This window comes from Budorcas taxicolor, chromosome 20 (assembly GCF_023091745.1).
Source record: "Budorcas taxicolor isolate Tak-1 chromosome 20, Takin1.1, whole genome shotgun sequence".
Taxonomy (NCBI): domain Eukaryota; kingdom Metazoa; phylum Chordata; class Mammalia; order Artiodactyla; family Bovidae; genus Budorcas; species Budorcas taxicolor.
Window position 1 is genome coordinate 21,861,736 of NC_068929.1, and position 14,841 is coordinate 21,876,576.

Consider the following 14,841-nt stretch of genomic DNA (forward strand, 5'->3'; position numbering starts at 1 on the left):
TCCTGTCTTCATGGTAAACTCGGTAAGTTCTCATGTGTGGGAATACCATGTTGAAGTGGGGAAATAAGATACCCCAAGCTAAGCAATCAATATGAAGCAACTTTTGAAAATGTAATTTATTTGTTTTGGGGTTTTTCTTGGCTTCATGGCACAGCATGTGGGGTCTTAGTTCCTCAACCAGGAATCAAATCCGTGCCCCTTGCAGTGGAAGTATGGAGTCTTAACCAACTGGACCGCTAGTGAAGTACCAATAGGAGGTCATTTTTGTTTTGGTACCGGTCAAGTAGCAAAGGTTTTGTCCCTTGGCCTTTCCCCTGTACTTTAGTTCTAGAAACTGCTCCTGATAACCTGATTTGAATGCAATTTGTTACAGGCATTTGTTATATGCCTCTGCTCCATATACATTGTACTCGTAACTGCTCTCACCTGTCTGGACAGAACCCATTCTTGGTGGAAAGACAGATCCTACTCCTGTACACCAATTCCATGGTCTACTGAAACTCGTCTATGGCTTAAGGATGATGTCAAGTGCCCAAGTTGCCAAGCCCTCTCTAGCCTTGCAAATCTCCTGTCTAGCACTAACTCATCAGGACTGGAAACCTATGGTCGGGTCTGCTGATTCATCCGTCGTTATGACATCTGGGCTTCCCAGGTGGCTCAGTGGTAAAGAATCTGCCTGCCAATGCAGGACACACAGGTGACTCATGTTTGATTACTGGGTCAGGAAGATCCCCTGGAATAGAAAATGGCCAGCCACTCCAGTACTTTTGCCTGGGACAGAGGAGCCCGGTGGCTACAGTCCAAAGTGTCACAAACAGTCAGACATGACTGAGCATGAGCACTCCTCTTCCCTCCTATGACACCTGTCTTGAGCCTCAGCTGCTTTTCCCTTAAAATCTCTCAAGTCTTTGGACTGTACTATTGCTTTACGCACTTCCTAATTTAAAAACTTCAATTGTTTTCCTAATATTCATAAGAATATACTTAACATTATATTTTTCTTGTTAAATTGGTCAATAGTATGTTTTAAAATTATTTTAAGACAATTTCAATTGATTTTACTACTGCTCGCCATCCATGATGCAAACTTTCAACAAAATACATAAATACTTATTAATGTTCTTCTAATTTAATCTTTTTATATCATTATTACACACACACACCCCCCACCCAGGCCCTTGTTTCATGTCTATATTAATAGACATATTATATTTCTTTCTTATATAACCATCCTGGGTAGACATTCAGGTAAGTCCATCATTTAAGGATCCACACTGATGGCTATTCAGCCACTGTCAACATATGACTTTCAAGGTTTCCTGAGCACTGCCATTTCACTCAGCTAAAAAGAAGAGAGGGCCCCGAGAAACATATATGCAGAGTTTTATTGGCCAGGTCAGGAAGTGACTCACATTACTTCCACTCACAGTGCACTAGAAAAAAACCCTAGTCATAAAAAACCCAGCTATACCTAATTTTAAAAGATGCTGGTAAATGTAGTCTAGCTGTGTGTTCAGGAAGGAGAAAATGGATTTTAGTGGAGAGTAGTGGTCTGAAGTGACTTAGCAGCAGCAGCAGCAGCAGTGGTCTCTACAAATATATTCCTGGATAAAGCCAAATCAACGAAGACATTGAGATGTGGAGGTCAGAGTGGAAGCAGGTGTGAGTGAGCCCAGCCAAAGGAGACATGGCTGCCAAAGTGTCTGAGTCCATTGGCAAGTTTGGCCTGGCCTTAGCCATTGCAGGAGGCGTGGTGAACTCTGCCTTGTATAATATGGATGCTGGGCACAGAGCTGTCCTCTTTGATGGGTTCGGTGGAGTGCAGGACATTGTCATAGAAGAAGGGACTCACTTCCTCATCCCTTGGGTACAGAAACCAATTATCTTTGACTGCCGCTCTCAACCACGTAATGTGCCAGTAAACACTGGAAGCAAAGATGTACAGAAAGTCATCATCATCCTATGCATCCTCTTCTGGCTGGTGTCTAGCCAGCCTCCTCGCATCTTCCCCAGCACGGGAGAGGACTACGATGGGAGTGTGCTGCCAGTCCATCACTACAGAGATCCGCCAGTCCGTGGTGGCTCGGCGGGAGAACTGATCACCCAGAGAGAGCTGGCCCCAGACGGGTGAGCGATGACCTCACAGAGCGAGCAGCGACCTTTGGGCTCATCTTGGATGACCTATTCTTGACCTTTTGGGAAGTTCACAGAGAGGCAGAAGCCAAACAGGTGGCTCAGCAGGAAGCAGAGAGGGCCAGATTGGAGGAGGAAAAGGCTGGGCCTCAAAAGAAGGAAGCCATCATCTCTGTGGAGGGTGACTTCAAGGCAGCGGAGCGGATCGCCAACTCACTCACAACCGCCACTGCCATCGCAGCCGGTGATCCAGCTGCGCAAGCGGGAGGCCGCGGAGGACATCGCATAGGAGCTGCGGCGCTCCCGGAACATCACCTACCTGCCCGGAGGGCAGTCGGTGCTCCTCCTGCCGCCCCAGTGAGGCCCATACCTCCTGGGCCATCTGGACCACAGCCCCCAAGATGTTCAGCACCACCTTCCTTCTGCTACCCCAGAAATCACTGTGAAACTTCATGATTGGCTTAAAGTGAAGAAAACAAAAGTAAAATCACTTCAGATCTTTTAATCAGATAAAACTTTGATTCTTCTCATTTCCATCCCCCTTTTTTCAATCCACCTCCCAACCCAAAATCGCCAAGTGCCTACATAGACCAGCTTGGCTCCTGTCTTTGGGGCCACCTAGCACTCCAGCCCAGGCACTGGCAACTGGCAGAAGAAAGGCAGGGCTTGGTGTGTGAGGAGCTGGGAGTCAGCAAGTAAACTTGTAGCCTCCAACCAACCCTTCATTTAAGACTTGAGGAAGATGGCACACGCAGATGAATGGGGGACACAGGCCTCAGATTTCTCCAGTGGTTCCTGCACAGACCCAGCTGAAGAGAGGTGCTGGGGAAGGTCAGAGAGGAAGTGATCCTTCTCTTACCATAAAGCTGATGCTCTTTAACTGCGGGACCAGCGGAAGCAGGTGTGTACAAACAGCACAGACTGAAGAATCTGCCCCCATGAAGGTGGTGGGCCTGATTTGCTGCCCTCCCCAAAGTCCTGGAATGGACTTGGATAGTGAGAGCAGGCCTGGACTGAAACGAGAGTCCTGTGGCCTTGCTTTCTACCTCCCACCTCTGTGTCTCAAATACCCGGTGGATTTCCAGGTTGAAGGACTGCATCTGCCCAGGGCTGCACGGGCCTGCCGAAGACATGTGCATCCAGGGTTCCTGTCTCCCTGGTTCAGAGACTGTCCTTCTAGAGGGCTCTGTGCCTGCGCCTTGAAGGAAATGACCATGGGAAGAAGACATTTATGTAAACTACTATCAATAAATGACACCCAGACCTTCCAGCTCAAAAACCGCCCCCCCCCCCAAAACCCAAAGAAATAGAATACCAGACCACATCATTTTGGCCCACAGAGAATGTTCTCCCACTTTTTAACTGAATTATGGTGACTCAAAATATCAGTTTCAGGTGTACAACACAGCGATGTTATTTTTAAGGATTTTACTCCACATAAAAATATTGGCTATTTTCACTGTGCTGCACATTACATTTCTGTACCCTATTTTATCTCTAGCAGTTTCTACCTCTTAATCCACTTCGCCTATCTTGTCCCGCCTTCTAATTACTCAAAACGGTTTTTACTGAATTAAAAATCTGGTGAAATACCATTACCCATATTTTAATGCAATTATAAGAAATACTTAAGGAAAACAATGTATCAAATCTATCAAGTGATGTTGTAAAAGACACCTGTTCATTACACTGTATAATACCTACATAGGAAAACCGTGGGAGACTCATATCAGATATGAATACTGAGGATAATAGAAAACAAATATCATTTTTCTTTTACAGGACTAGGAAAAATTAACCACACTGACCCAGTGTTATTATTGATGGTGCAGAAAAATTTATAAGCTCTTATACTATTGGGAAAGTAAATCAGCCAGTAGGAACTGTGTGACCAACTGTTTCCTTTTCTGGACAGACCACCAAGAAGCTCAGCAGAATGTTCACAAATTATCTCTAGCAGGGTAATTACAAGAGAAATTTTGTACTTTTTTGATTGGTTGGCTTTTTTAAAATAAGAAACATGCATTTTTTAAGAACTAAAAGCAAAAGGAGGCTATTTTCATTTTTGTAAACTAAAAATTAGTCATATTTCTCCAAGATAGTTGTTTAGATGACTGATCTCATAGCCACTGTGAAGTTCTGACTGGAAGGTTTTCTCTTTTTGAATTTGCTGCTATAAAGCTCAGAGTTATATTTGTGGTTCACTCTTAGAAAATGTGCAGGTAACGAGTTTATGTGAGAGCCTTATACCTGGCTCCACGTTCCCCTCACGCTGATTTTCCTCTCTCCTTTCATTGCAGTTTTATGTCTTTGTCTTTGAGTCCTCAATCTCATGTCTTCTCCAGAAGGAAGAGAATTATCTTATAAAACAGCTTTATTGTCTCACAACTCTATCACTCTTTGTATACAAAACTTAAAGATTCTACTCCACGTATTTTTCTTTTAAGAATCAAAATTCTTCACTTCATTTACAAAAAAATATCTAAATAGAAAATATAGTTATAAGTGAAGTGAAGTCGCTCAGTCGTGTCTGACTCTTTGCGACCCCGTGGACTGTAGCCCACCATGCTCCTCTGTCCATGGGATTTTCCAGGCAAGAGTACTGGAGTGGGTTGCCTAAACATATATTTATATAAACACACACACAAATACATAGGTCAAACACTTTACTATATATGGGAGAAAGAGAGGAAGGTTCACAACTCTCTGAGTCTGGTTTAGCGGTGCCAGTATTTTTTCACTATGACTCATATCAATCTATGGAGAAGGAAATAGCAACCCACTCCAGTACTCTTGCCTGGAGAATCCCAGGGAGGGAAGAGCCTGCAAGGCTACAGTCCATGGGGTCGCAAAGAGTCGGACACGACTGAGTGACTTCACTCACTCACATCAATCTAATGGCCTCACATTCCGGAAGGGACACCAAGACATACTGCATGTACAGTTCTCAGCAGGATAGTAACAACTTCGGCTCTTTGGCTATTACTGATCTGAAACATACTGGTGGTCTCAGGGGTCAAATGGTTAAGAACAGAGATTGACTACAACACAGAGACAACTGTAAGAGAGAAAATGCTCTATGCTATATCACACACTGGGCTTTCCAGGTGGCGCTGGTGGTAAAGAACCCACTTGCCAATGCAGAAGATTTAAGAGATGTAGATACGGCCTTGGGTAGAGAAGACCCCCTGGAGGAGGGCATGGCAACCCACACCAGTATTCCTGCTTGGAGAATCCCACGAACAGAGGAGCCTGGTGGGCTACAGCCCATAGGGCCGCACAGAGTCAGACACAACTGAAGTGACTTAGCACTCACACACATACCACACACACACACAAATATGGTACCCCAAACTGTGGAGTATAATGGAGTATAAAAGAGTCAACTGGCACAATACTCAAATTTAGGCTTTCGCCATGATCTCGAAACAAGATTGTATATTCCATAATAATGTTCTCTGTGTTAAAGTTTGGCTTAAATTATACTACTATACCTCACACCTATTAAGATATCTACTATTGAAAAAAAAAGAAAATAACAAGTGTCAGCAAGGATGTGGACACAATGGAACCCTTGTGCACTGCTGGTGGGAATGTAAATCTGTACAGCTGCTATGGAAGAGTATGGTGCTCCTCAAAACAGTTAAAACTTGAATTATCATGTGATCCAGATTCTGGGCAAATAAGCAAAAGAACTGAAAGCAGGGTCTTGAAGAGATATGTGTACACCCATGCTCACAGCAGTACCACTTACAACAGACAGAAGATGGAAGCAGCCCAAGAGTCCATGACAGATTAACAGAAAAACAACACTGGTGGTATACAGATACAATTCAGTATTATTCAGCCTTGAAAAGGAAGGAAATTGTGACAAATGCTACAACATGGAAGGACCTTGATGACATTATGCTAAGTGAAATAAACCAGTCACCAAAAGACAAACACTGCATGATTCTACTTATACGAGGTACCTACTTTCTTCTGTGTTCATAGAAATAGAAAACGGAATGGTGGTTGATGGGAACAAATGGGGAAGGGAAGTTTTTGTTTAATGGGTATAGAGTTTCAGGTTTTCAAGATGAAGAGTTTTAGAGATTGGATGTAAAACAATGTGAATGTGCTTAACACTACTAAGTTGTGCACTTAACACTGGCTAAGATAGAAAATTTCATGTTATTTGTGTTTTGCCATAATTACATACATATATGTATGTGTATGTACATGCATGTATGTGCAAGCACATGTATATAAAATTTACAGATTTTGTAGCCCTGTTATGACAGTTCTTCAACTTCTGGTAACTAAGACGTAGTCCCCTGAAAGGAAGTGAATGGACACATTTAAAAGGTCTGGGGCTTATCACAGAAGTAAGAACGAGCATGTTTTTCTATATATTTCATCTGTAGCTTTTCCTCCAACTGAATTACAAACTCCTTATGTATAAACACAGTATCTTCTGCTTATCGCAGACAGTCAATATTCCATGCCAGGCAAACAGAAAGCTGGTTGCCACAAGAATGTTTAGGTTGCATGTTACTCATATCTCCAAATTTTAACAATTTTAAAATAAGCTAGAACTGAAAGGAAATTTGGGAGATCATACTAGAATCATCATCAAGCCGTTTCTTAAAGCTCTTAAAAACCAAGGAATATAAACTTATTCCATCATTACTCATTCAAAGACCTTACACATTAGGTTAAAAAAGTGTCCTCATAAAACATCGTCAAACTATACAGAGGTGATCGCTGACAACAGTGTGAATTAACTAAATGCCACTTAAACATAAACTTGGATCAAGGTCACACAATTTCTCAGTACAGAACACAGAATTTAAATTCTGGTCTGCATGACTTCAAAGCCTGTGCATATACCATTTCCTATCACCCTTTAATGTCAACAAATGTACAACCAAAATAGTTAAACTACTCTATAAAACTAAACGTAAGTTTGGGTACACTCAGTACTTCTTGTCAAGAGCACAGTTAGCTCTGATAGAGGATAAATCAGTTCAGTTCAGTCGCTCAGTCATGTCCGACTCTTTGCGACCCAACGATCTGCAGCACACCAGGCCTCTTGTCCATCACCAACTCCCGGATCCACCCAAACCCATGTCCATTGAGTCGGTGATGCCATCCAACCATCTCATCCTCTGTCGTCCCCTTCTCCTGCCCTCCCATGTTTTACTCCTCAAATAACTTTTTAGTACTTGATGAGATCCTAAATTACTAAAAACAACTTTTTCCCTAGAAGTGATTTTTTTCTTTTAATCTTTCTTAATAAAGGAAACTCTTTCTAACAAGGAAGAGTGGGTTTATTAAAAAATAACTATGTCCTCTTGTGACCTATTTATATTATTTTTAATAAAGGGCTATTTGAATATATTGACTCAAATAGTATATAATTAGAGGATGTAATACCACAGGGATAAACTTGATCTTTAAAATTGCCAGATTAATATCCTTTCTATATATATTACAAATACAAAACTCTGATATAAATCCAAAATGCTTAATTTTGTAGATTAGTATGAATAGGCTTTACAAATATATCTTGGCTTCCACAGAGCTGAAGGAGGGCATAAAATTGCATCTCATCTTTTGCTTTTCTCTCTTTGAATATGAATGGATAGTATCAGGGTTCCCTTACCTTCTTGTTTCATTTATGGAAATAGCCATCCATTATGTGCCTTTCTCCAGGCATCTCACATACTCTGTGGCTTTCAAACACCAAATTTGACGACTGTACTTTTGTTGTGGTGGAGATTTAGTCGCTAAGTTGTGTCTGACTTTTGCAATCTCATGGACTGTAGCCCACCAGGCTCCTCTGTCCATGGAAAGCCTGGAGTGCTGCAGTCCATGGGGTTGCAAAGAGTCAGACACAACGCAGCAACTGAACTGAACTGAACTGGCTTCCACATAGAGATGTAGGGATGGATAGTTTCACTTGCATGTTATGTCAAAAGCAACTTTGACATGCAACCGACAAAGCCTATAAAAGCAGATCCAATTGTGAACGTTCTGCCACCACTCCTCTCCCAAATCGCCCATCTTAATCCACTCTAGTCAGACTCTGATGTCCTTATAGTCTCAAAGATGATATTTTGCACTGCCTCACTGCTTCTAGCAAAAGAATGAGAAACATCTAAATTACAAAGAAGAATGAGGAATGATACTTCTCCACTACCATGTCTTCAAGGAAAAAACACAAAGGTTACAAGCAGAACTCTTATTCAGGTGTTAGGGTTAAGATCAACTTTTCTGACATTGAGAAATAAGGTGATTAGACCAGGTATAATGGCTTGAAGAGGGCTGTCTTGGGAGACAGTTTTGGTAACATTAATTTCTCAATGCAAATTATTAAACATTTCCATTGCCCTTACCCTTAGGAAAGTTCATTTATCCAACAAGAATCTTAAGTTTATAACTCCAACGCCTCATTCTTTACTTCATACAAAAACAAAACCTGTTATGCCTTTGAAACAGTTCAAGGTACCCTATCATATTAAAGAGCATCCACATTTTTAACTCAGTCTCCTTCCCAAAAAGTTTAATCTGAGTAAGCACTAACCCTGGGATACAAAAATAATTTGACAACTGAGTTATTCTGTAAGAAATGATATGAATATTTATTTTTTGTTTTTTCTTTTTACTTAAAATGGATAAACAAGAAAACATATCTCCTCAGTTGAAAGCCGTCCAAACATAATTTCCCAACTCTTCAAATCTTAAAGGGGGGAAAAAATCCAAGGAAATGAATTCTCAAAGTTAGCTCCAGAACATATCAGGAGTTTAAAAATGTATTAGAACTGGCTAGGTCTTATTCAGATAGACACTTAAATTTGTGATATGAAAGAGAATGAGTTCATGGGTCAATAATAAGGATGCCATTTTAAAGGGAAGAAAATGAAAATAAACAAGTTTATCTTGTTTTTTTCACTTCATGTTTAATAAATTACTTTGAAAGTAAACTTTCTTTGCTCTTTTATTCCATACTCCATGAAATGTGAACTATAAAATCACTGATAAACGGCTTGAAAGACTTTCCCTTCACCATAGTGACGGTATACACCCTTACATAAATGCCACTTAAGCTGACCCTAGGCAAACACGGCACCACCAGACACTCCATTTTACTCCTTTTATTTTTCCTGTCCTTAATACCTCAGAGGAAACCCAACTGGGATGAGATAGTATTCTGGGAATAGTTGGGTCGATTCTTTTTTAGGCTGTGGGCTCTGTGGCAGGTTATAATCCTACCAGACAAAGATAAGGTTCTCATCATGGTTTAAACAACATGAAATATCAGAGAGAAAAATGTGGTTGTTACAGCACTGAGGTTCACAGGAAGTGCGCACCTAGTGCAAACCATGATTGGATCAGAAATCGCTGAGGTCAACCCTCATCTCAAAAAGTTATGGCAATGTTTTACTTTGCAGATCTCTACAAATAACTAATATGACCTTGACACCAATTAAGCTGAAAAACATATGCTGAATAAAAGATTTTTTAACTTCATAGGATTGTGGTGCTAGAGAAGACTTTTTTCATTAAATTTTGAGTAAGATTTTTTTTTAATTTATTTTAATTGGAGGCTAATTACTTTACAATAGTGTAGTAGTTTGTGCCATACATTGACATGAATCAGCCATGGGTGTACATGTGTTCCCCATCCTGAACCCCCGTCCCACCTCCCTCCTTATCCCATCCCTCTGGGTCATCCCAGTGCACCAGCCCTGAGCAGCCTGTCTCATGCATCAAACCTGGACTGGCAATCTATTTCACACATGATAATATACATGTTTCAAAGTTATTCTCTCAGATCATCCCACCCTCACCTTCTCCCACAGAGTCCAGAACACTGTTCTATACATCTGTGTCTCTTTTGCTGTCTCACATATAGAGTCATTGTTACCATCTTTCTAAATTCCATATATATGCATTAGTATACTGTAATGGTGTCTTTCTGACTTACTTCACTCTGTATAATAGGCTCCAGTTTCATCCACCTCACTAGAACTGATTCAAATGTATTCTTTTTAATGGCTGAGTAATATTCCATTGTGTATATGTACCACAGCTTTCTTATCCATTCATCTGCTGATGGACTTCTAGGTTGCTTCCGTGTCCTAGCTATTATAAACAGTGCTGCGATGAACACTGGGGTACATGTTATCTCTTTCAATTCTGACTTCCTTGGTGTGTATGCCCAGCAGTGGGATTGCTGGGTCATATGGCAGTTCTATTTCCAGTTTTTAAAGGAATCTTCACACTGTTCTCCATAGTGGCTGTACTAGTTTGCATTCCCATCAACAGTGTAAGAGGGTTCCCTTTTCACCACACCCTCTCCAGCGTTTATTGTTTGTAGACTTTTGGATAGCAGTCATTCTGACTGGTATGAAATGGTACCTCATTGTGGTTTTGATTTGCATTTCTCTAATAATGAGTGATGTTGGGCATCTTTTCATGTGTTTGTTAGCCATCTGTATGTCTTCTTTGGAGAAGGGTCTGTTTAGTTCTTTGGCCCATTTTTTGATTGGGTCGTTTATCTTTCTGGAATTGAGCTGCAGGAGTTGCTTGTATATTTTTGAGATTAATTCTTTCTCAGTTGCTTCGTTTGCTATTATTTTCTTCCATCTGAAGGCTGTCTTTTCACCTCATTTATAGTTTCCTTCATTGTGCAAAAGCTTTTAAGTTTAATTAGGTCCCATTTGTTTATTTTTGCTTTTAATTCCACTACTCTGGGAGGTGGGTTATAGAGGATCCTGCTGTGATTTATGTCAGAGAGTGTTTTGCCTATGTTTTCCTCTAGGAGTTTCATAGTTTCTGGTCTTACATTTAGATCATTAACCCATTTTGAGTTTATTTTTGTGTATGGTGTTAGGTGTTCTAGTTTCATTCTTTTATAAGTAGTTGACCAGTTTTCCCAGCACCACTTGTTAAAGAGATTGTCTTTAATCCATTGTACATTTTTGCCTCCTTTGTTAAAGATAAGGTGTCCATAGGTGCGTGGATTTATCTCTGGACTTTTTATTTTGTTCCATTGATCTGTATTTCTGTCTTTGTGCCAGTACCATACTGTTTTGATGACTGTAGCTTTGCTATATAGCCTGAAGTCAGGCAGGTTGATTCCTCCAGTTCCATTCTTCTTTCTCAAGATTGCTTTGGCTATTCGGTGTTTTCTGTATTTCCATACAAATTGTGAAATTATTTGTTCTAGTTCTGTGAAAAATACCATCGGTAGCTTGATAGGGATTGCACTGAATCTATAGATTGCTTTCGGTAGTATACTCATTTTCACTATATTGATTCTCCCAATCCATGAACATGGTATATTTTTCCATCTATTTGTGTCCTCTTTGATATCTTTCATCAGTGTTTTATAGTTTTCTATATATAGGTCTTTTGTTTCTTTAGGTGGAGAAGACTCTTGAGAGTCCCTTGGACTGTAAGATCAAACCAGTCAATCCTAAAGGAAATCAAGCCTGAATATTCATTGGAAGGACTGATGCTGAAGCTGAAGCTCCAATACTTTGGCCACCTGATGTGAGGAGCTGACTCACTGGAAAAAGACCCTGATGCTAGGAAAGACTAAAGGTAAGAGAACTGCAGGGCACTTCCATGGTGGCTCAGACCGTAAAGAATGCCTGCAGTGCAGGAAACGCTGGTTCAATCCTGGGTTCAGGAAGATCCCCTGGAGAAGGGAATTGCTACCCACTCCAGTACTCTTGGAGAAGGCAATGGCACCCCACTCCAGTACTCTTGCCTGGAAAATCCCATGGACAGAGGAACCTGGTAGGGGTCGTTAAGAGTCGGACACGACTGAGCAACTTCACTTTCACTTTTCACTTTCATGCACTGGAAAAGGAAATGGCAACCCACTCCAGTGTTCTTGCCTGGAGAATCCCAGGGATGGGGAGCCTGGTGGGCTGCTGTCTCTGGGGTCGCAGAGTCGGACACAACTGAAGTGACTTAGCGGCAGCGGCAGCAGTAGCAGCAACCAGTACTCTTGTCAGAATCCCATGGACAGAGGAGCCTGGCAAGCTACAGTCCATAGGATCGTAAAGAGTCAGACACAACTGAGCAACTTTCACTTTTGGGTTCGTATCCCATCCTTGGCTTCCCTCATAGCTCTGATGGTAAAGAATCTATCTGCAATGAAAGAGACCTAGGTTTGGCCCCTGGGTGGGGGAAGATCCCCTGGAGAAGAGAATGGCAACCCACTCCAATATTCTTGCTGGAGAATCCCATAGACAGAGGAGCCTGGTGGGCTACAGTCCATGGGGTCACAAAGAGTCAGACACAATTGAGCAACTAACATTTTCACACTCTCAAGAGAAGGGGGAGTGACAGAGGATGAGATGGTTGGATGTCATCACTAACTCATGGAAATGAGTCTGAGCAAACTCTGGGAGACAGTGAAGGACAGGGAAGCCTGGCGTGCTGCAGTCCACAGTGTCACAAAGAGTCAGAACTGACTTAGCGACTGAGCAACAAGAAGGCAATTGGTTAAGAGCACAGTCATGGGAGCCAGACCATGTGGCTTTGTAATTTGCGAGGTTACATAATTTAGTATTACTTAAATTCCCTGTGCTCTCTGTTCAGTTCAGTTCAGTAGCTCAGTCGTGTCCAACTCTTTGTGACCCCATGAACTGTAGCACACCAGGCCTCCCTGTCCATCACCAACTCCCGGAGTTCACTCAGACTCACATCCATCGAGTCTGTGATGCCATCCAGCCATCTCATCCTCTGTCATCCCCTTCTCCTCGTGCCCCCAATCTCTCCCAGCATCAGAGTCTTTTCCAATGCGTCAACTCTTCACATGAGGTGGCCAAAGTATAAAATAGGAAAAATAAGATAAAATACACTAGCAGGATAATTTAGTGACTGTATATAAAGTACTAAGAATAGTACTTGGCACTTAGTGTTAGATGTATTAGCAATTATTGTTATTATAAATTATTCTGTTGGCCGATTATAGTTTAAAAATCATACTACAAACCAAATAAATAGTTTTTTATACTGAACTTATTTTGCTGTTGAAGGGGAGTAGTAGGCAAGGGAAGTTCTGACACATTGAAGTTCAAATTTGCCTGGAGCCCTGCAGAGTGTAGTGACTTCAGGATCAAAGAAGTGTTTCAGAAAAGTTGGTAGGAAGGTCAAAGGTGAGGTGGCCAAGATGGGGAAGGAAGACCCTGGGCTCACTTCCTCTAAACAAACATATCAAAATTGCAACTATTTACAGAGCAATTACTTACGACAACAATCTGAAAACTAGCAGAAGACTGTCAACAACTAAATACATAAAGAAGGAACCACAAAGAAACAGGAAGGAGGGGTAGAGATATGGGAGTGCACTCCCACACACTTTGGTAGGCAACATACAAATAGGAGAACTATCACAAATGCAGAGGTTCTCCTCAAGGGGCAAAAGGTCTGAGCCCCCCTTGCCTGGGGGTCTTGCACTGGGAAGATGAACCCCCAAACATCTGGCTTTGAAGGCCAATGGGGCTTGTATACAGGAGAGCTGGAAAGCTGCAGGAAGCACAGACTCCACTCTTAAAGAGATTATGCAAACTTTCACATGCTCTGAGTCCTGGACTTTTGTTTGGTTGGAGATTTTTAAAATTACTGATTCAGTTTTGTTACCGATACTTGGTCAGTTCATATTTTCTTTCTGGTTTTCAGTCTTGGAATAGTATATGTTTCTAAAGATTTATCCACTTATAAATAGTCTATTTTACTATGCATAATTATTCACAGTAATCTCTTATGATTCTTTGTATTTCTGTGGTATTATTTGAAACTTCCTCTCTTTTATTTCAATTTTATTGATTTGGACCCTCTCTTTTTAATGAATCTGACTAAAGGTTTATCAGATTGTGTATCTTGTCAAAGAGCCAGCTTTTAGTTTCACTGATCTTTTCTATTGTTTTATTTCATTTATTTCTGCTTGGATCTTTATGTTTTATTTTCTTTTACTGACTTTGGTTTTTGTTTGCTATTCTTTCTCTAGTGGCTTTAGGTATAAAGTTAGGTTATTTAAGATTTTTCTTATTTCCCCAGGTAAGCTTGTATTGTATAAACTTCCCTCTTAGAACTGCTTTTACTGTGTCTCATTGGTTTTAGATCATTGTGTTTTTGCTTTCCTTCATCTCTAGATACTTTTTTATTTTTTCTTTGATTTCTTCAGTGATCCATCTTGTTTCGTAGCATATTGTTTAGTCTCCACATGTTTGTGTTTTTTTCAGTTGATTTCCAGGGACATAATGTTGTGGTTGGAAAAGATACTTGATGTGATTTCAGTCTTAAATTAACTGAGTTTTGTTTTGTGGACTAGCTTGTGATACTGAGAAATGTGAGAAATGTTCATTTCTCAGTGTGTGCATCTGGAAAAAAACGTGTATATTCAGCTTCTTTTGGATGAAATGTTCTCTATATATCTATTACGTCTATCTGAGCTAATGTGTCATTTAAAGCCAATATTTCCATATTGATTTTCTTTCTGGATAACCTATTGATGTAAACGGGGTGTTAAAATCTCCTACTATTACTATGAGTCTGGCTGAAGGTTTATCAGTTTACCGTTTCAAAGAAACAACTTTTCCCCTCCTTCCTTTATATTTGTCACTTCCTCTCTTTATATTAATCTTTGTTTTATGTATTAAATGGTCCTATGTTAGTGCATATGTACTTACAATTATTTTATCT

At 40.7% G+C, this 14,841-nt stretch overlaps 1 protein-coding gene and 1 pseudogene across 1 annotated transcript in view; one reads left to right on the top strand and one right to left on the bottom strand.

Annotated features, from left to right (window-relative positions):
- NDUFAF2 (NADH:ubiquinone oxidoreductase complex assembly factor 2) overlaps positions 1 to 14,841 on the bottom strand; it is a 174,763-nt gene that overhangs the window by 89,963 nt on the left and 69,959 nt on the right. The window lies entirely within an intron of this gene.
- On the top strand, positions 1,688 to 2,494 carry LOC128065931 (prohibitin 1-like; annotated as a pseudogene).